Source organism: Balaenoptera ricei, chromosome 14, assembly GCF_028023285.1.
Source record: "Balaenoptera ricei isolate mBalRic1 chromosome 14, mBalRic1.hap2, whole genome shotgun sequence".
Classification (NCBI taxonomy): domain Eukaryota; kingdom Metazoa; phylum Chordata; class Mammalia; order Artiodactyla; family Balaenopteridae; genus Balaenoptera; species Balaenoptera ricei.
Genome location: NC_082652.1, coordinates 51,050,180 through 51,071,285, shown reverse-complemented (window position 1 = coordinate 51,071,285; position 21,106 = coordinate 51,050,180). Strand labels below are relative to the sequence as shown.

At 37.1% G+C, this 21,106-nt stretch overlaps 1 protein-coding gene across 2 annotated transcripts in view; it reads right to left on the bottom strand.

Moving 5' to 3' along the window:
- GALNT1 (polypeptide N-acetylgalactosaminyltransferase 1) overlaps window positions 1–21,106 on the bottom strand; it is a 129,394-nt gene that overhangs the window by 79,192 nt on the left and 29,096 nt on the right. The window contains exon 2 of one of the 2 annotated variants that reach the window (XM_059895604.1): window positions 3,290–3,344. The exons of the other annotated variant lie outside the window; for it this stretch is intronic. The gene's annotated coding sequence lies outside the window, so the exon portion shown is untranslated. The remainder of the gene's footprint in view (window positions 1–3,289; window positions 3,345–21,106) is intronic. 2 annotated transcript variants of the gene reach the window in all.

The window sequence follows — 21,106 nt, the reverse complement described above, 5'->3', positions numbered from 1 at the left end:
GTAGAACAATTCTACTGTTCTGAAAAAATAAACCAATTACAAATTCATAAAGGTCATAAAAAAAGAAGTTGGAGATAAAAAGAGGAATTCAAGAGAAGTCTAAAAGAAAAGTTCTAAAAATGCTTTTCAAAATGACAGCACTATTAAAATAAATGCACAGCACCTAACCTTTATGTCTACTATATTGTTATCCTTAAAAAAATGGCTTCAGTATTTTAGAGTCATAATCATTCCATGCTGTCTGGATATTTATTGAGTCTTAGCCAACTACGTTCTTGATACCATGTCAGACACTGCAGATGGCAGGAGCATGAAGGCAGTGATCCACACCACAGAAGCTGTTATCACACTGTTAAATACCAGTGCGAGAGACACGCCATTCACATTACAAAAGAGAAACATCAACTCAGGAAACCTGGCAGGAAAAAGACATCCAGATAGGGAAGTTTCTAAATAGGTTTTATCAGGCAGTGTAAGATACTAAACTTTTCTGCAACAAGGTTTTCTTTAAATTTTTTTCTATAGTTGTTTTGTTTCTGTCTCTCCTTTAGCTAAATCCCTTTAAGGGCTTCCCGATGTCCTGTTATTTTGTTCTAAAGAACACTAGCTGCAAGACCCATAGGGAGAGTCCGCACTTAAGAAATTCCATGGTCAAATAAGTTAGGGAAATGTTACATACTCCATTCGCTGTACATCATTGCACCAAACATTCTGTGAAGTCCTGCAATAAGGAAAGCTATGTAAGTTTGTTAACTCAGAACTTCTCATATTCAAGCATGGAACCTTCCCCATCTACTTTGTCTTTCTTTTTTGCATAACACAAACCAGGTTTCAAAGAGCAATAAATGAACTAGTAAAGATTGGTTTCAAATCCTGGAAGCAGGCAATTTTTAAATTATGGGTTATTTTCTTTCTGCAAAACTGTTATTTCTGTAAATCTGCAAATTGCATAAAAAAGAGATCCCATTGTGTTTAAAAGCTTCTCACGAGGCAGACCTTCAGAGAGAGAGACGGTTAATTTTGTAATATCTTGATTCAACTAATTTAAGTTCATATTTCTGTATTGTTCTTTAACATAACATATACCTGTATATAATACAAGTAATTGTGGACAAAAATGGGAAATCCAAAAGTCACCATTATATAAAACCCTAAAAGAAAAGAATCTACAAACCTCCCCTCAGATAAGTGAAATTTGTAAACTATTTCTACTATCAATTATTTTTTCTAAGTATAGAGTATCATATTATAAAAATATATCATCATTAAATTTTGCATTCAACAAATGCAGCATTATTTCATGTAGAAGTCTGAGAGGAAGGAGTTAACAAAGAGTCCTACCCAGTCCTTGCTAAACCCTGGGGGATGCCTACAGCCATGGCAATGACCCCTGGCCAAACTCTGAGAACTAAACTCCTGGAATGTTCACAGTCACTGGTTAAGGATGTTAGAGGTGATGAATCAGGATGTACCAGGCTGTCAGCATTGTTTAAAGTAATCATCAAGATTTATGATGTGCACCTGGTATCTGGTCTGGGGCCCTAAGTTTCAGTTGCCATGGCTGGCCACATGGCAGTAGTATGCCTACGTAACCAGCTTCCTATAAGAACTCTGGACTGGAATACTCATGGGCTTCCCTGTCTGACACATCTTGTACGTGTCTCTATCTCTCACAGCTAGAGGGGAAATCATGTCCCTGTGATCCTCACAGAGGGGAGATTTAGAAGTCTGTGCCTGATCTCTCTAGCAATCACCTATATATATCTTTTTCCTGCTGTTCTTGCACTGTAACCTTTGCTGTAATATAAACTTAGCCATGAGTACAACATCATGTTGAGTTGTGTCAGTCCTTCCAGCAAATCAAACTAGTGGGCAGTCATGGGACCCTCAAAACAAACACCACTAAAGAATTTCGTTTGCCATAATACCTACTTCTCTCATTACTTTTCAGAAGCTAAATGATCATAAGAACAATATCCTTAAGTGAATAAATCAGCGTACAGGATAAAAGCTAAGATGTAAGGCTGAGATTACTGTCCTTAGAAAGGCTTGGTTGCAAGGTTAGCCCTTGGCTGGTGTCTGGGAACTTGAAGGATAAACAGTTCCCTACAATGATATAAAACTTATGTTAAATGATAAGTGGGCCTCACTGTGCCTAAACTGTTTATACAAACATTATGGTTTATGCAAAACATCTGTTTTCCTTCTGGGAGCCTGAAATTTTGGTACATGCTAGGTGGAAGGTGCCTCCATTACCAGGTCCAATAAAAACATTGGCAGAGTCTAATGAGTTTCCCTGGTTGACAGCACTTCACATGTGTTGTCAAAAGTCATCGTTGGAGGAATTAAGCTCATCCTGTGGGACTCCTCTACTGGGAGAGGATTCTGGGAAGCTAGTGACTAGTCTCCTCCAGACTTCACCCCATGCACTTTTTCCCTTTGCTAATATTGCTGTGTATCCTTTCGCTGTACTAAATCTTAGCCATTATTATGATCATATGCTGAATCCTATGGGCCCTCCTAGCCAGTCACTAAACCTGGGGTTGGTCTTGGGGACACCCAACACAATCAGCATTTTAAAACAGAAATGAGGGTCTATTAGGCCAAATGCTGAAATTCAAATTTCAATTCCAAAACGTATTAGTTATGTGATCCTAACAATTGTACTTTATTTGCATAAATCTGGGCCTCTTCATTCCTCTGAATGAGAAAAACATACCCACCTTACAGTCCCTGAATTAAATGAAGTAATGCACAACACACTCATAGTAAACACTCAGTAAATATTAAATAGTATTTCTAGAGGCTCTTTCTTAGGTGAAATGAAAAATCAGGAACCTTTTATATTTGTACTGATGCAATGAGAATTCAAACGGCCATCTGGAGTACTGCAAAGAGAAGCTCAGAGACAAGCTTTAACCCTGCATCTCCATAACACTGGTGCTATGAGCGCTTTCCAGTCCACATGACAGGATTATTGGTTGAGCGCAAGCAGGTTAAACCGTATATAGTAAGTATCTTTCTATTTCTAAATCTGGTCTTCATTTAGTCTTCAAATTGACCTCCTGAATGAGAAGTGAATGCATGAATATTAACTAGTACTGTGGCTAAGCTTGATGGTTATATTTCTCAAATTACTACACTAGGATTTTAGTACAAGCCATTTTCTTGTGTATATGAGGCATAAAGTCCAATGAACATAAGTTTGAACCTACATCACAATAAGAGCAAATCCCAATGTAAAGAGAAGTACAACCCTCAAGTCATTTACTCCCAGCTAGCAACTTACCCCAAAGTGGTTTTTCAAATGAATTCATATCACAAATCCACATGTCCCACATCTCCTGTTGAAAAATAAATTTCCTAAAATCAGTTTATTGCAGAGTAACTCTCTCCTCCCCCCGTGACCTCAGCCACCCTCTTCCACTGGACTAGACACCAGCCACCACCTGAGGACAAGGACCAAGTCTTACCAGCTACTTCCCCAATGCTGAGCACAATACCTGGCACAAACTATGTGTTCAGTTAATGTTTATTACATGAATAAGTGAGCCAATGAATAAAGTATTTCTGAGATCCAACACCAAGCTCAGTGGAAATACTGTAAAAAGTATCTCTCCTTCTCTTAGAAATCTATGAGGATATTAACTTCCCAGGTGGGAAGGCCAAGGACACACAGACAGCACCTGTGGCAGATAACTGTTTGTTCCTTATCTCCCACCCCATGTTTTTCATGGCATTAGACCCCTAACTGAATTCAAGTGATCATTCTCTGCTAGACTACCTATTCTTGATTAGTCCAAGTGAACTGTGACTGTTCTACTCCTCTTGCCAGTGTAAGTAACCAAATCTCAACCAATTGGATCTGAGGGGAAATCTATCGGGAAGCATTCAGGAAAAGTTATGCTCCCTCATAGAGATGCTGAAGGAGAAACTATACTTTTCTGGCTTTGGATATTGTTTGCAGAGCACACTTAGAAGTGCTGCAGCCATCTTGAGGTCATGAGGGAAGCCAACATCAACATGCTAAGGATGACAACATGAAAACATGGAAAGCAAAAGGGACCCTGTTTATCATGGGGCCACTAACAGACTAGCCCTGAAATCTCCTAGGTCTGGACTTCTTGTTACCAGAGGGGATAAAGCCCTATTTGTTTAACTGGGTATTCTGCTACTATAGTCAAAAGCATGCCAATACATCACTCTACAACCTACAGTTATTGATTTAGAAAGGCACATATCCTGTGAAGAAAAAAATGAGATGTAAACCAGTGGAGGATCCAAATTAAGGAATCTACCTTTACAGGAGATTGCATAGGAGCAGAATTTCAGTATAAATTTAACAGCTGCAAAATAGAACCTGGTATATAATATGCCCATTCTTAGCATTATTTAAGCTATCACAGAATCACAAATCCCTAATTCATTCAAACTTCAATAAATATCAAGTATGTACAAGACACAAAACTAAGTAGTTTGATGTATATAAATATGAAGAAGGCTCAGTTTCTGCCCTCAATGAGCTTGTAGTTTAGGAGGACAGATAATAAGTTTTTGTGGCACTTTACAATTTACAAAATGCTTTTCTATCTTTGCAACAGGTGCCAAGCTACAAGGAGCTATAGTGCACAAAGGAGAGAACCTGGTGAAGGAGAATGACAGGAATTGGTTTCAATTAGGAAAAGGCAAAAGGATGTTTCAGGTGGACAAAACAATGCGACCTAAAATAGGGAGGCAGGAAAATCAAGGGACATGTCGGGGACAGCAAACAGAAAAACTGGGAGATATGGTTGAAAGGGTGTGTTCAGAACAGGGGAAATCTTGACTCTCACACTAAGGAGTTTGAAGAGCAATGGTCACGGGAAGTTTTCCCATGTTTTTAATTTTATCTCTGAATACAAATGACAAATCATTACAACAGAACACTGAGGTTTCAGAAAATGTGCATCTTTCCTCCCAACCATGAACTGAGATACAAGGAAATACACCGCCACCATCAGCAATGGAAAACCCGAGAGATCCTGGGGAGCAGTTTCTGGCAAGTAAAGGATCCAGCAGAAACCTCCTCCAGGCCAGAGGCCCATTTTATCTTCTGGCCAGAGAGTCCCTAAAGTCTCCAAGGTTTTGTTCTGTATTTTTGCCAGAATACCAACCTTAGCCCTGAGTTCTACAATGCTGCCCTCTTCCCCTCAAATTATCACTCTCTCTCTTTTCTTTCCTTTACCACCTTCTATGCAAGTAGTCTTCATTCTCTGTCTCCAATTTCTCAACTTCTCAACTCAGTGTAGTCTGGCTTCACTTAAATGAAACTGTTTTTGATCAAGTCACTCTAATGTCCTAACTACCAAGACAAGTCTCTTTCTCATACTCCTTCTACTTTATGTCTCAGCCTCTTATTTGCAGAATAGGCAGGCTATAAGTAAAACATAACCTCTTCTTTTCTTGGCTCCAGGGTCATTCCTTGTTCTCCCACTTTTCTGACCATGCTTTGCAGTCTTCTTCTCTGGCTCATCCCACTCTGCCCGGGATCTGTCTGCATGCTGCCTGACACTCTAACAGCCTCGTTGGGAAATCCACCAGTTGTACAGCATTACCCACCATGTGCTGAAGGGTCCCCCACCTGTAACTTCTTCCTGTGACTCTGGTTAGAATGCAAGCTCCTCCAGCATGAGAATCATGTTTTACACACTTGAGCCCTAAAAATCTTATCAAATGTCTGAAGACAGCAGAAACTCATATATAAAATAGCATCTCCACCCCAAGTCATTCTTTATTTTGTCCTAATGCTTTACTTTCCATTCCAGCACCAAACACTAACTTACAACAAAATATATCATAATCAGTTTATTAATTATCTTGTAAGCTTCATGAGGGCAGAGACTGTATTTTGTTTAATGCTATTACTACAGTACCTAGAAGAGAACTTGGCACATGGTAGAAGAATTCAATAATTATTTGTAAATGAATGAAAATACCAGAAAGCAATGCCATGTAAGAAGGAATAAAGGTAATTGAAATTAAAGCATTTTAAGCTTGCTGTGTTTAGGTATAGAGCAGAGATATTTGATTAATTTTAGACTTTTTAAAATTAAATATTTTTTAAATTAAAAGGTAACAATTAATTAAGTAAAAACAGTATGTGTAATCAAAAACCAAACTGCAAAAAGGAGAAATAAGAAAACCAATCAATTCGGAATAAAATGGGAAGGAACTTAAAATCATTAAAAAAACCCAGGGCTTCCCCGGTGGCATAGTGGTTAAGAATCCGCCTGCCACTGCAGGGGACACAGGTTCGAGCCCTGGTCTGGGAAGATCCCACATGTCGCGGAGCAACTAAGCCCGTGCGCCACAACTACTGAAGCCCGCACACCTAGAGCCCGTGCTCCGCAACAAGAGAAGCCACCGCAATGAGAAGCCTGCACACAGCAGCAAAGACCCAATGCAGCCAAAAAAAAAAAAAACCTAATACAAAAAACCCACAAATATAGAAAGCACAAAACAAAATGGTAGAAAAAATTCCCCATACATAAGTAATTTAAATGAAGATAAAAAGATTAAATGTATTCATTAAAAGTTATCAGATTGGATTTTTAAAAATAAAAGCTATATGCTATTTATGATACATACATCAAAAACATAAGGATTCAGAAAAGTTAAAAGTGAAAGCAACCTCACCAAAGATATACAGATGGCAAATAAACATAGGAACAGATGCTGCACATCATACATCATCAGGAAAATACAATTTAAACAACGCGATACCACTACACACCTACTACAATGGCAAAAATCCAGAACACTGACAACACCAACTACTGGTAAGGAACTCTCATCCAACAGAAACTATCATCTATTGCTGGTGAGAATGCAAAATGGTACAGCCACTTTAGAAGACAATTTGGCAGTTTCTTACAAAACTAAACATATTCTTATCATACCATCCAGCAATCATGCTCCTTGGTATTCACCCAAAGAAGCTGAAACCTTTTGTTCACATAAAAACGTGCACATGGATGTTTACATAGTAGCTTCATTCATAATTGCAAAAAACTGGAAGCAACTGGGATGTCCCTCAGGTGAATGGATGGACGAACTGTGGTTCATCCAGACAACAGAATATTAGTCACTGTTAAGAAGAAATGAGCTATCAAGCTATGAAAAGCCATGAAGGAACCTTAAATGCACATTACTGTGAAAAAAGCCGACCTGAAAAGGCTACATACTGTATGATTCCAACTGTATGACATTCTAGAAAAGGCAAAATTATGAAGCAAAAAAAAAAAAAAAATCAGTGGTTGCCAGGGATGGGGGCTGGAGGTCAGGATAAATAGAGAATAGGATTTAGGGGGCAGTGAAAATACTCTGTATGATATTATAATGATGGATATGTGCCTTTATACATTGGTCCAAACTCAAAGAATATACACACCTCCAGGAGTAAACCCTTAGGTAATCTATATACTTTGACTGATTATAATGTGTCAATGTAGGTTTATCCTTGGTTTAAAAAAAAAAAAACCAAAAAAACCAAATGCACCACTCTGGTGAATGATGCTGATAATGAGGAGGTTAAGCATTTGTGGGGGCAGGGGACATATGGACTGAAATCTCTGTACTTTCCTCTCAATTTTATGGTAAACCTAAAATTGCTTTCAAAAATAAAGGCTTTTTTAAAAAAAATTTGAAAGCACAGAAGATTTACATACATAAAGGTTGAACAGCTTATACTGGACTAACGCTCCCACAAACAACAATCATAAACTCTGGCCGAAAGATAAAAACAACTAAATGCACTGGAGAGCAATCAAAAGGCAGAAACTAGACAGAAGCCAACCCTTGAAAGAGGGGAACTATGCTAGGTGAGATTTGCCTTTATACAAGTGCGTGCCTGAGGGCAGACACCAGCCGAGGGCAGACACCAGCCGACGCTGTGTAGAGAAGCTGAAGTTCAAGAAGGAATTCATAATCATATTTGTTCATGGCATCAAAATATGAAGTCTGGAGCTAAAAGAGCAATAGGAAAGCGAGGGGAGATATCCTAGAAAAGAGGGAACCCTGAAATACGTATATAACCTCCACCACAATCCTTAGGTAAGCCCTGGACCATACAACACGGAAGAGACTCCAGAGGTCCAAAATGAAAGCAACAGCCAGACAGCTGTAAGAACTGAACAAAGAAATCAGCTATTGCCCAGTGCAGGGGAAACAGCTTGGAGTTTAAGTCTAGTCAGCTGACTGCCTGCTAGAGCAACAAAGAGTCAATAATCGTTAAGACAAAACAGAACTGCAGGTCACAAAAACATATCCACAATACCCATTTTACAATAAAAACTTACTAGACATGAGAATAAACAGAAAAATGTGACCCACAGTCAAGAAAAAAAAGCAGTCAATACACACCGAACGCAAGATTACTCAGACGTTGGAATTAGTTGACGAGGACTACTATAAATACTATAAAGTGGCTACTATAAATATGTTCAGAAACTTAATAATAAAGAGAGGGAACTCTCATCAGACAAATGAAAACCACAAAAAAGGAACCGTACAGAACCATGTAGAACACAAAGATACAGTCTGAAATGAAAAATTTACTTGGCAGGTTTAAAGCAAATTAGCGACAACAGAATACTGGGTCAGTCACTGTAAAGACAGATAAAAAAAACAATAACCTAATCTGAAGATCTGAGTGGAAAGAAAAATATTTTAATAAACAAAGAGCCTCAGTGAGCTCACTGAGCAGAGGTACAAAACCATAAAGTTTAACATAGGTGAAACTGGAGTCCCAAAAAGTAGGGCACAGAGAAAATTACGCAGAAAAGTATACATAAAAATAAGAGCTGAAAATGTCCACAGTTGGTAGAAAACATAAAATTGCAAATCTAAGTTCAGTGAACCCTACGCAAGATAAATACAAAGAAAATCACAACTAGAGCACATCATATTCAAACTGCTGAAAACTAAAGATTCAGAAAAACTCCTGAGGCAAAGATATACAATGGAGAAAAGACAGTCTCTTCAATAAGTGGTGCTGGGAAAACTGGACAGCTACATGTAAAAGAATGAAATTAGAATACTCCCTAACACCATACACAAAAATAAACTCAAAATGGATTAGAGACCTAAATATAAGACTGGACACTATAAAACTCTTAGAGGAAAACATAGGAAGAACACTCTTTGACATAAATCACAGCAAGATCTTTTTTGATCCACCTCCTAGAGTAATGGAAATAAAAACAAAAATAAACAAGTGGGACCTAATGAAACTTCAAAGCTTTTGCACAGCAAAGGAAACCATAAACAAGACGAAAAGACAACCCTCAGAATGGGAGAAAATATTTGCAAATGAATCAACGGACAAAGGATTAATCTCCAAAATATATAAACAGCTCATTCAGCTCAATATCAAAGAAACAAACACCCCAATCCAAAAATGGGCAGAAGACCTAAATAGACATTTCTCCAAAGAAGACATACAGATGGCCACGAAGCACATGAAAAGATGCTCAACATCACTAATTATTAGAGAAATGCAAATCAAAACTACAATGAGGTATCACCTCACTCCTGTTAGAATGGGCATCATCAGAAAATCTACAAACAACAAATGCTGGAGAGGGTGTGGTGAAAAGGGAACCCTCTTGCACTGTTGGTGGGAATGTAAATTGATACAACCACTATGGAGAACAATATGGAGGTTCCTTAAAAAACTAAAAATAGAATTACCATATGACCCAGCAATCCCACTACTGGGCATATACCCAGAGAAAACCGTAATTCAAAAAGACACATGCACCCGAATGTTCATTGCAGCACTATTTACAATAGCCAGGTCATGGAAGCAACCTAAATGCCCATCAACAGATGAATGGATAAAGAAGTTGTGGTACATATATACAATGGAATATTACTCAGCCATAAAAAGGAACGAAATTGAGTCATTTGTTGAGACGTGGATGGATCTAGAGACTGTCATACAGAGTGAAGTAAGTCAGAAAGAGAAAAACAAATATCGTATATTAATGCATGTATGCGGAACCTAGAAAAATGGTACAGATGAGCCAGTTTGCAGGGCAGAAGTTGAGACACAGATGTAGAGAATGGACATATGGACACCAAGGGGGGAAAACTGCGGTGGGGTGGGGATGGTGGTGTGCTGAATTGGGCGATTGGGATTGACATGTATACACTGATGTGTATAAAACTGATGCCTAATTAAGAACCTGCAGTATAAAAAAACAAACAAAACAACTAATACTAAACTTTCATTGGGTTATTTGTATGGAAACATGTTAATATAAATGTTTCAGACATTACATGAAATTTCTAAAAATCTTATATTTGTATTTGTATGGAAATATGTATGGAAATATGTTAATATAAATGTTTCAGACATTACATGAAATTTCTAAAAATCATATTTGTATTTGTATGGAAATATGTATGGAAATATGTTAATATAAATGTTTCAGACATTAAAAAAAAAAAAAAAAAAAGAAAAACTCCTGAAAGCAGCAGAGAGAGAAAAAAGACATATTAAATACAGAGAAAAAAATGGATGACTTCTCATTACATGAAACAAAGACATTTTCAGATAAAGAAAAAGCCAAAACAACTCATGCCTCACAGACCTGCACTACAAGAAATGCTAACAGAAGTTCTTCAGGCAGAAGGAAAATGACACCAGATGGAAACTCAGATCTGTAAGGAGACATGAAGAACATCAGCAATGGTAAATATCAGTAAATACAAAAGCCTGTTTTTTTTCCCTCCTGATGTCTTAAAAGACATGGTTGATTAAAACAAAATTTATAACTTTGTATTGTACAATTTATTAATATGAAGACATAATATATGACAAAATTAGAGCAAAGGATAGAGGTGGGAGGAAGCTTAACTATATGGTTTCAAGGGACTTAACATTTTATGTGAAGTAATACAACCTAGCACCTATTCATGATATTTAAAACAAAAACAGAAACAAAAGAATGCTAGGAAACTAGAAATAGAATGAATTTTGTTAACCTGATAGAGGATATCTGCCCTAAATCTACAGTAAACAAAATACTTATTGGTGAAGTGTTGTAAGCATTCCCTTTGAAGTTAGGAAAAGGACAAAAATGCTTTCTATCACTTTTCCCTTCCAACAATGTACTAGAATTCCTATCCAGAACAGTAAAACAAGAAAAAGAAACAAAAGATTTAAGAATTGGAAAGACGAGAACAGAACAACAACAAAAGAAATGACAGCAAATCCAAGAAAATAAAGACAATTAGAACTAATGAGAACTTTTAGCAAGGTTGCTGGATTCAAGATCAACACACAAAACTCAATGAATTCTTGGGCTTCCCTGGTGGCGCAGTGGTTAAGAATCCGCCTGCCAATGCAGGGGACACGGGTTCGAGCCCTGGTCCAGGAAGATCCCATGTGCCACGGAGCAACTAAGCCTGTGCGCCACAACTACTGAGCCTGCGCTCTAGAGCCCGTGAGCCACAACTACTGAGCCCGCATGCTACAACTACTGAAGCCCGCACGCCTAGAGCCCATGCTCTGCAACAAGAGAAGCCACTGCAATGAGCAGTCTGTGCACCAAAACGAAGAGTAGCCCCTGCTCGCTGCAACTAGAGAAAGCCCGCACGCAGCAACAAAGACCCAATGCAGCCATAAATAAATAAATAAATAAATAAATAAATAAATAAAGATTTAAAAAACAAAATTCAATGAATTCTTTTGCCAATAATAACTAGAAAAATGCTTAGAAAGACCTTTTAAAAAAATGAAGATATAGCATGCTCATACATGGAAGATTTATCATAGTAAAGAAGTAAATTCTCTTCATATTAATCTACACACTTACCACAGTTCCAATCAAAATCTCAATGTAGTCTTTTATAGAACTTTAAAAGCAGATCCTAAAATCATACTGAAGAGCAAAGCCATGAAAACCAGTAAGATTTTGAACAACAAGGTGAGGGAACTCTGTCTACCATGTATCAATCAAGCTACAGTAATTAAGTCAGTGTGAATCATGGGCAGAGACAGATTAGAAGACCAGTGAAACAGAACAGAGAGTCCAGGATCAGACCTACATGAACATACAAACAACACGTGACACAAGTGGCACTACAAATCAGTATGAAAGGAATGGGCTATTTAATAAATGTTCGTCCATATGTAAAAATAAAATTCCTACCTCACACCACACAAAAAACCAATTCCAGGTGGATTAAAGATTTAAGGATACAAATCTCTAAAACTTTAAAAGAAAATATAGGCAAATATCTTTATGTCCTTGGTTACAGAAGAATTTCTTAAAGAATACTCAAAAAGCACAAACCATAAAAGAAAAAATAAATAATTACTACATGAAAGTTAAAAATTTTAATATAACCAAAGACATCATAGACATTTAAATGATAAGCCAGAGACTAGGGGAAAATAACCACAACAGAAATAATCAGCAAAAGATTAGTATCAGAATGTATTAAAAACTCCTCCAAATCAAAACAAACAACAACACACAAGTGACAAATAGCCAAAAGGTATGAATAGGCAAATCACAGACAAGGAACCATAAACAGCCAATGAACATATGAAAATATACTCAACCTCAGCAGTATTCAGGGAAATGAGTTTGACTTCAACAGATGAGGAGAAACACAAGTGTCAGTAAGGAATAAAAAGCCACTCCTACAATGTTGTTGTAAGTGTAATCTGGCACAGCCACTTCAGAGAGCAATCTGACAGTATCTAGTAAAGCTGAAGAAAGCACTACCCTATCACTCAGTAATTCCACTTCTAGATACACACGCGGAAGAAACTCTGCACGTACTTATAAGGAGAAATGTACAAAGACTGCAGCATTGTTTATGATGGGAGAAAAAAGGTAACAACATACATGTGCATCAAGAGGATACATGAACTGTATAATACTACATAGTAGTTAAAATTAAACTAGAACTATGTGCATCTATCTGGGTAAACAATGCTGAATGAAGAAAAAAGCAATCTGCAGGATATGCACAGTATGTTCCATTTATATAGTTTTAAAATATATTAAAATAAGACACTTCATGGACATAAATAAATACTGTAAAGATAAAATAATATGCATGAGAATAATATACCAAATTCACACATGGTTAACTCTGAGGAGGAAGGAAAGGGCTTCAACTATAAAGGAACTTTTTTTATATATAAAAGACCTAAATTGTGGCAGGTTGTTAGTTCCTCATGGAATTTCTACTTTCCTCTTCTTTCTTACAAATCAAACTGCTGTATTAATGAGTGGCAATTTACATATCCTGGCCTGCCACGCAGATTAAGGTAGCCAGTAAGATCAAACCAGAAATCACTGGGTGGGGTATGGGAAAGGTATTGAAAGGGAACTGACTTCACTGCCCGGAACATGAACATGAAGGATGGAGCTACAAAGACATTCTTTGCAACCATGAGAAGACCTTGAGAAAGCAAGCCACAGGCTAAGGACTGAAAAGCAGAAAGATAAGAGGAGTAGGGTGCTTGATGACCACACAGCTGCCATGTCCTGGGAGGAAAAAACTCTCTTTAAAAGCACCTTTTTGGGGGAAAGAAGGGAAACAGGTATCTTTTAGATGCAGCCAAACCTAACACTAACTGAAGAGAATCAAGTAGAGAAAAATGTAAAGATAAGACACAGGGGAAAGGTGAGTTCATGACCGTTCCTGGTCTTCTGCTACTGTACTTTACTATATGTTTAAAATCTTTTATTTAAAAAATATATTTTACTTCTCAGATTTTAAACAGAGATTCTCAGATGTTACCCACAGATGGCTGTTGGCCCACAGATCAAGCCAAAATGCACAGGCAACGCGTATGTGCTATGAGGTGGCCAACCAGAGTGGATAAAGAATCCACTAGAAACTGGCCAACCACACCGAGAATGCAGACAGTACTATGCTATTACCACCAGCACTGCTACCGCCAGTTTGGATAACAAACAAGACTGTAAGATCCCACAGTCTCTTGGCTCTGGGCTTGGGATGAGAAAAACCAAAAACAATTTGCAGACTAAATGGAAATCTCTGTTGTCATTCCCTTTTCCCTATTTTTCCTTCTTCCATGCATTCCCCAGAGCTCAGTGCCATACTTTTCCTCCTCCTCCACTGAATCATCTGGGAAGAGAGAAGGAAGAAAAAATATCAAAGGACGAGAGTACCCTCAAATGAAATTTGGTTGTCTTTTACGATTGCAAACATAAAGGGTCTTCTGAGAACTACTTCACTTAAAACACTGTCTTACGTTACTTGGAGGTTAACTTAAGTGACCTTTTGGGATCGAAAAAGTTTTAAATTTGCTCAACAGACCAAATGAAAACAGAAATTTGGGATGGGGGTAGATATCAGATTTTGGTCCAAGATAATGGTCTGAAATATTTATAGTTACCATTAAAAAAAAAAACACAACCCTTTGTTCATGTATTAGCGTGTTACAGAAAGATGGTACTCTAGTCAGTCATGAATTCTACTTCACAGATTTATCACAGGCACCACACACTATGCAACACAGTCTTCATCTTCTTCCCTTAACTCGTCAGCAAGCTGGTACACTGGTTTTGGCTTTTGTGGGGTTTTTTCCTAATTTGGTTACTCTCTAATGCCACTTAACTCCTTTTCTTAGCTTATATTGTTTCTGCATTCTCTCTTGCTGTTTTTACTCAACTTTCTGGCCCCTTGCCTTTTGTTTTTGTGAATAGCTATTCTCTACCTCACTGCCTCAATTTAATTTTCTCCTAGTTTCACATGGCTTCTGATACTAGTTAAGGACTTCTGCACTGACACTAGCTAAGGTCCATGCTAGGAGATAACACCCCAAGTGCCTTTTCTTGGAATTTTTTTCAGCTCTTTGGGAGTAGACATAGGATTTGCTTCCTGCTCTCAGAAACCCTCAAAACCACTGCAATTAGGATTTAATTCACTTAACAATATAATAGAAAGTTAACAGGAAAACTGTTGAAAAAGTCCCTGAAATAATCCTGTTATTTAATTCACATCAATAACTCAAAACATTACTTCTGCACTATTTTTTAAAATTCCACTTAATTCTCAAAATTGCATTCTGCTAAAACCTCTAAACACTTGGGTTATCTTCCCTTATTACACACTGAACAGTTACACATGTTTTTCTTTATTACCGACAAAAATACCATAACTAAAAGATAAATTTTTGCAGATGACATTTCTCTATTTCAGCTTTAGAGAATGTAAGAATTAAGTTCATCCGTGAGCAGATTTTTCCAAATACACATACTATGTTACAGCCTAAATTTAGCTTCCTCCTTATAACCATAAATTCAAGAAAAATAACTCTAAAATATTTAAGATATGTTTAAATGTTATCAAAGAGCATATACATTTTAATGAACATAAAATAATTTTACAGCCTTAATGAAAAGTCCTAACAGTACTGCAGAGAACAGTTAAATTTAACAACCTTCAGTCTCGCATTTTGCTGTGCTGTTAAGTGCAGTACTGCCCTATACACGTTAAAGTGCTTGATTAACAAAAAAGAACAGCAAAGCAGTCTCAAGGGAGATGAAACCTTTACCTAAAATTGCAAAGCCTCTGGTTTTATTATAAAGAACCCTAATCTTGAGGGAGAGTATTTAAAAAAAAAGAAAAAGAAGGGGGGGGGGGAGAAATAATAAAAACTAGGTATTGTTTTATTTCTTCATAAGAAGAGTTTTCTCATGAAAACCAAATGTAATGTGTGGATTTGTTTGACTTTTGAATCAACAAACCAACTCAAACAGACACTATAGGGACCACTGGGAAAATATGACTATGGACTGGGTAGAAGATGATACTAAGGAATTATTGTTAGTTTTATTAGGAATGATAACATCATTATGGCTAGATTTGAAAACGTTCTCACTTTTAAAAGATCCACACTGAAGAATTTTAGAGGTAAAATAGCATGGTGTCTCATACTGCTTTAAGATACTTAGGTTTCTAACATGACAATGTAAATCAACTACACTCCAATAAAAATTAATTAAAAAAAAAAAGATACTTGGGGTTGGCAGGAAGGTGGTGGGAAGGATTGAGAAGTGAAGCACATGTGGCAAATCTTAACCTCTGCTGAATCTGGAAGATGGAAACAGGTTTCAGGGGGTTCATTTTACTATTTCCTCTACTTTTATGTATGTTGGAATTTTTTGAATATAAAGAAATAACTTTTAAGTTTGTTTCAGCTAGCTGAAAGCTAATTTAGGGTTACAAACAGATTTAACATCCTACTTTGGCAGGCCAAATATTGCAAACACTGGTGTTTTATGAACAAAATCAAGGCATGAATACATTCATTCACTTAACTTGAATATAATCAGCACCTATGTACTATATGCCAAGCATGTTGCCAGACCCTAGGAGAACAAAGATGAGTTAGACAATGTCACTATCCTTAGGGAAGAGACAGTCGGTATGAACATCTGTGATCAGGGTGGTATGACAGATAGTTATAGAGAACAGAAGCCACACACATAAGATTGAGGGGAAAATTGTCTGAATGGGTTTTATCTTCATTTTTCAGATGAAAAAGCTGGTAAGTCATGATTTTAGGGGTGGGCAGCATTTAGAGAACTGAAAGGTCTAAGAGGTCAGAGAAGAATCTGGAGCGTGGCACATTAAACGAAAAAAGGACAGAGTTCTGAGAAAGGAGTTTTCCACAATGCTAAATGCTACAGAGGAAGGTTAAGTGACACTGGAAACTGTTTTTGTCAGGTATTTAGCAAGCTACATGGAGCTTGGTGATCTAAACATGACACTAAAACATCAGAGGGTCTCAAGAACTGTGCTAATTAAAAGAAATTAAACCTTATTCAAGACTTCAGGGTGAGGATATTTCAAGCCTTACTATCAGTCACGTTAACTACATGCAGTGCAAGGCTGGATAAAAAATACCTAGAGTTCCCAAAGCAAGAAAGGTTCTTTTAATAGGAATGTAAATTTTTAAAGGAGAATAAAGGCATAGCAACAATTACTGAACTTTTAACTTTGTGCTAAGCACTTTTAGGGGCACTATGTAACATAATCTTCCCAACAAGCCAATGAGCTAGGTACTATTATGCCTATGCCCATCATCTTACAGATAAGAAAACGGATGCTTTAAAACGTTAGGTAATTTGGCCAACATCGATTTTGAGTTCTGGCCTTGACAAAGTCTGTCAAGTTCCAGTAACCACGGTAAAACCCATAAATCTGTATTCTTTATAGTCTACCTTTGGAATGTACATTCATGGAATCATACTATAATGTATTTTTTGCTACCTTTGTAGTCCAGTTTGTAAGATTTGTCCATGTTTATGTATTAATAATTCATTATCTTTGGTGCCACAGAGCAGGGGTCGGCAAACCACTATTTTTATAAATAAAATTTTATGGCAACACAGCCACACCCATTCTATTTGTTTATGTATGGTTTATGGCTACTTTTGCTCTACAGTAGCAAAGCTGAGTAATTACAACAGAGACTGTACAGCCTGCAAAGCCTAAAACAGAAGGTTTGCTGACCCTGGCCACAGAGCATTACAGGAGTATGCTGGGTATTATTCAGCTTTTATAATTTTGTCAATGTAGTTTTAATTTGCATTTCCCTGTTGACAAATATTTAGTGGCTATTCATCTTTTTTCTATGAAAAGCTTTTCCTCTCTATTGCCCGTTTATCTTTTCACATTGACATGTGTATGTGCATGGACATATACACATATATGTGTATATATTACTGTGATTTAAAAAATCTTTGTCAGCTGTATGTGTTAGAAATATCTTCTATTTGAGTACCTGTGACTTGTCTTTACACGCTCTTTCTGTTTTAAACAAGAAACAAAAGATCTCAGTTTTAATATATGCAAATTTATTGACCTTTTCCTTCAACAGCTGTGCTTTTGGCAACTAGTTAAGAAAGCCTGAAATCATAAAATACCCTCTAATATCTTATTCTGAAGGCTTAAATTTTGCCTTTCACAAATTTTTAATCCATCTGGAATTTTTTTTTTTTAATATGGTGTGAGGTAAGAAACCATCCTCTCCCCTGCCTTCTAACAATAAATCCCAAGACCGTTTACAGAGGATTCCATCTCCTTATTTGATCTGTAACACTAGCTCTGTCATATATCAGATTTCCATGTATGCAGAGTTCTGTTTTGTTTTTTGCCTCAATTTTTTTTACAGTATCTATTTGTGTATCCTTCCCCTAATACTACACTAACTCAATTATTAAAGCTTTTACATTAAGTCTTAAAATCTGTTAGGACAAGCACTCTTCAGAAATATCTTGGCTATTCTTAGACATTTCCTTTCCAAAATAAATTTTTAAATTAACTTGTCAAGTTTCACAAAAACAAACAAAACCATACCCTACAGGGTTTTTATGGAAATAACAATGAATTTATATATCAATGACAGGTTAATTGATATATTTACAAGAAACAGTCTTTCTCCCTATGAACACAGTGTGTCCCCACATTTATTTAGGTCTTCTTTAACGTCTTTCAACACATTTTTTAAACTTTCTATATATAAAGATCTTGTTACCTCTTTTTATATTTATTCCTATGGAGCTTTTTTTTTCACTATTGTGAAATTTTTTAAAATTTTTATTGGAGTATAGTTGATGTGAAAAATTTTAATCACATTTTTATTGTGAGCTGCTAGTTTAGAGTAACAGAACTGATTTTACTACATCGATCTTATATTCAGCGACTTGCTAACTATTATAAATCCTAAAAATGTATCTGTGGACTGGTGAATTTTCTATGAGAATATTCATACTGACTCTAAGGATGACCACTCTGTTCATCCCTTAAAACCGGTAACGTTCTTGCCTTACTGACTAGCAGCTCCAGTGCAATGCTGCAGAAGTGAGGTAACAAAGGACATCCTTACATTGTTGCTGATTTTTAAAGGAATACTTCTAATGTTTCTCTATCAAGTATGATGTCAGCTGTAGGTTTTTTGTAGATGCCCTTTGTCAGGTTATGGAATTTCTCTCCTATCCTTATTTTGGAATGAGTTTGTATCCTAAAAGAATGTTGAATATTATTAAATGCTTTTTCTGTATCTTTTAGAATATGTTTTTGTTTTTTTAAAGCTTTACACTGTTCATGTGGATAATTACATTAACAGATTTTCTAACACAGAACCGAGCTTGTCTTCCTGGAATAAACTCTTTGTTCAATATGTAGTATTTCCTTTATGCACTGCTGAATTCAGCCTAATTATTTTTGATAGCCTCTTGCTCCTTAGCTATATTTTTATACTCTCTGAACACAGTAAACATTTATTTTATATTCTGTATCTAACAACTAGAATATCTGCAGTTTCTGGTGCCTGACTATATGGTTTCCTAGTTCCACTGATTAACTCATTGTGGCTTATTTGAAAAGCTTTTGATTTTTTTTTTTTTCAACTGTGAGCTCATGTTTGTAGAAACTTACTGTATCAATTCTCTGAAGTATGTGTTCCTATATTCCTCCAGAGAGGATCTGCTTTGCTTCTCAGCTCTAACAACCTGAGATCACCTTTCACTAATTTCTTGGCTTGTTTTTTTGTTTGTTTGTTTGCTTTGTGCCATTCAGGTAGCATAAGCTCCAATCCCAAACCCAGTGAAGAGTGGACTTGTAGTTATCATTTCTCAGGGAAGACGGATCACCTTTCCAATGAAAGACAAGCTGAGACAGGCAATCCTCCTTACCGCACTCCTATTGTCCCCCACCCCTGCACTGTGGGACAAGTTTTTAAATTTTTTCCCAGTTTATTTACCAACACCTTTCAGGGAGTTTCAGCTTTCTACCAGAGTCTCTGAACCTTTCACTTTGCTTGATCCCAAGACTCTGCCTAGCACCCCATGGTCACCCTGCAAAATCCTCTAGGCCTCGAGGGATCTACAGATACCAGCACCCCCAGCATAGCAGCCGTATCACCATTAGCTTACCTCCCTGGATTCAAGAGTTCTTGCTTTTGACCCCCGAGGCGTTTCCTTACTTGCTTGTCAGCTCAACTATGGGTTTAAAAGGTATGGATATCTGGCCCAGTATTTGTGATGTTTAATAAGTGGGGACGTTTTGTTTTTTTTTCCACTCTATAATTTGCCACACTGCCAGAAACTGAAGCCTCTAAACGCTTTGAATAGTTTGCTAGCTGAGTATTTTTCCCCAGAAGAAATGTACCTCTACTTCTAAAAGCCAAAGAAAAAAATGATTCATTTGATTAACAAATATGTACCAAACACTGTTCTATGCACTTGGCATGTATCACTAAACTACACAAAGATTAACACATTCAAAAACCCTATGTGGTACAGATGGCCAACAAACACATAAAAGGATGCTCACCATCACTAATCATTAGAGAAATGCAAATCAGAACTACAGTGAGGTATCACCTCACACCAGTCAGAATGGCCATCATCAAAAAATCTACAAACAACAAATGCTGGAGAGGGTGTGGAGAAAAGGGAACCCTCTTGCACTGTTGGTGGCAATGTAAATTGATACAGCCACTGTGGAGAACAGTATGGAGGTTCCTTAAAAAACTAAAAATAGAACTACCATACAACCCAGCAATCCCACTACTGGGCATATACCCTGAGAAAACCATAATTCAAAGAGTCATGTACCACAGTGTTCACTGCAGCTCTATTTACAATAGCTACGGCATGGAAGCAACCTAAGTGTCCACTGACAAATGAATGGATAAAGAAGATGTGACACATATACACAACGGAATATTACTCAGCCATAAAAAGAAACGAAATTGAGTTATTTGTAGAGAGGTGGATGGACCTAGAGTCTGTCATACAGAGTGAAGTCAAAAAGACAAATACAAATACCGTATGCTAACACATATATATGGAATCTAAAAAATAAAAAAGTGGTTCTGAAGAACCTAGGGGCAGGACAGGAATAAAGACACAGAGGTAGAGAATGGACTTGAGGACACGGGGAGGGGGCAGGGTAAGCTGGGATGAAGTGAGAGAGTGGCATGGACATACATACACTACCAAATGTAAAACAGATAGTCAGTGGGAAGCAGCTGCATAGCACAGGGAGATCAGCTCGGTGC